The sequence below is a fragment of the Tupaia chinensis genome, unplaced genomic scaffold (genome assembly GCF_000334495.1).
Source record: "Tupaia chinensis unplaced genomic scaffold, TupChi_1.0 Scaffold000355_1, whole genome shotgun sequence".
NCBI lineage: Eukaryota > Metazoa > Chordata > Mammalia > Scandentia > Tupaiidae > Tupaia > Tupaia belangeri.
Window position 1 is genome coordinate 3,421,523 of NW_006159850.1, and position 1,973 is coordinate 3,423,495.

The following is a 1,973-nucleotide window of genomic DNA, read 5'->3' on the forward strand; positions in this document are numbered from 1 at the left end:
GGCAAGCCGTCCCCTCTCCTGCCACAGTCCTGTCTGGAAAGTGGGGAAAGGTCAGTCCTCGCTGCGGGCTGCTGGGGGTGAGGCAGCGCACAGACCTCGCGTGCTCCCTGCACACTGACCGCGTGTTACTTCAGGCTGGGCGAGGGAGGAACTGACACCGCGTCTGTAAACCTAACGCGACACACACCCAGGCCTGGAGCGCAGCCGTCTCATGGCCACGGCGCCCACCTGGGAGGCAGAGAGCTGCAGCACATCCCACCTCTGGGTAGGAGTCATGCTCTCTAACAGAGAGCCCCTGGATCTGACCCTGGGGCACCAGGGCAGGGTCCCTGTGATCCCGCCAGAGCACAGAGCTGGCAGCTCAGCTGAGAGGCTCGGGGAGCGCCGACCTGGCCCTGCTCCACTGCAGGCGGGAACGAGTTCCAGCACGGAATGGCCCTAGAGGTGACCCGAGTGGACACACAGACCCACCCGGAGGGCCCAGGGCCTGACATGCTCACGAGACATGGCAGGGCATTGCCTCCTGCCTCCACCTCTGCCTCCTGTGGTGGAGGTCAGCAGGCTCAGGAGGGCCACAAAGACAAAGCCTTCTCCGTTTTCTAGACCACAGGCTGTGCCCGCCAGAGAGGTTAGGCATCTGGCCTCAGGCTGCACAGCAGGGTATGAACTCGCTGGCTGCCGGCTGCGTGGTTTGGATTAAACCTAACCCCAAGACGGCTCTGAAATGCAAGCCCTGGCCAGCTCTGGGCAGCAGACGGGACTAATTTCCACGTGCAAGCAGATTTCCAGAAACTGCTCCGACTTCCCACACACTGGGTGAAAAGGAGCAGGGAAACGGAGGGGACCAGGAGGATCTGGCTCCAGGCCCCAGAGCTCACTCGAGGCTCACTCGGGCCAGATATTTGCCAAAGAGAGGCAGGGTTCTGAGAGAGGGGCAGAATGAGAAATGTCATTAAAAACTGAAGCGCCGAGTATTTCAAACACACAGAAAATGATGCAGCAAGCACTCAAGGGCCCACATCCACCAGAGCCCGCTGGACTGGCCGAGGCAGCAGGCGGTGCAGACCTCCTTCAGAGACGCCTGGCACTCAGAGCGGCGGCATTTCCTGGGATGGCTAGAACACGTGCGTCTCGGTTTCTAGGTCGAGGTGGAAAACAGGTCTCCCTGGGCTGACACTGAGGTGTGGGCAGGGCTGGCTCTGGATCTCCAGGGGAGCACCCTCTTCTTTTCCAGCCTCCAGAGGCTGCCGCATTCCCGGGCTTGTCCTCCTTCCTCACCCCACTCCCGCCTTAGGCCTGCCATCACACCTACCTCCTCATCTGTGTCTCAGCCTCTGCCACCCTTCCGACTCCGACTCCAACTCCCCACGCCATCGGGACAACCCAGACACGCCCCCTCTCGAGGTCCCTCACTGGACAACACCTGCGGAACCCTGGGTCCCTGGCAGACACAGCTTCTGGGGATGGGGCTGTCAGGCATGCCTTGAAATGGCCTCGCGCCCAGCATTCCTCACTGCTCACGTCCCCACCGAGAGCCTGTGGCCCCACAGAGCCCACCAAGGCCCCCCCCAGAGCACTTGACAGGTGGGGCATGTGCAGGGCAAGCACACAGATGGGGACACCAAGGAGGCCCAGGCCTGGGGGGAGCCCCCTCCCGGGCTGCCTGCCCCCAGGGTGGCCCTGCCTGCCCCCAGGGTGGCCCTGCCCCTGCTGCCTCCAGCAGCCCCACCTCACCCCTCCTCTTCGCAGGCAGCCTGGGGTTGCTGTTTTAATGAGTTCCCGGCCCTCTAATTAGCAGGTGCGGCTTTGAAAGGAAGCGCCTGGTGTTTACCTTGCCGGAGCCTTTAATAACCGAACCCGAGGAATGGCGGCTGGCTCCCGCCTAATCCCCTCTGAACCAGCTTAATGAGCCTTGGCACCAGCCAGCCTGCTCCTGGCCTGGCGGTGCCCACGGCTCCGCCTCGCGCACCAGG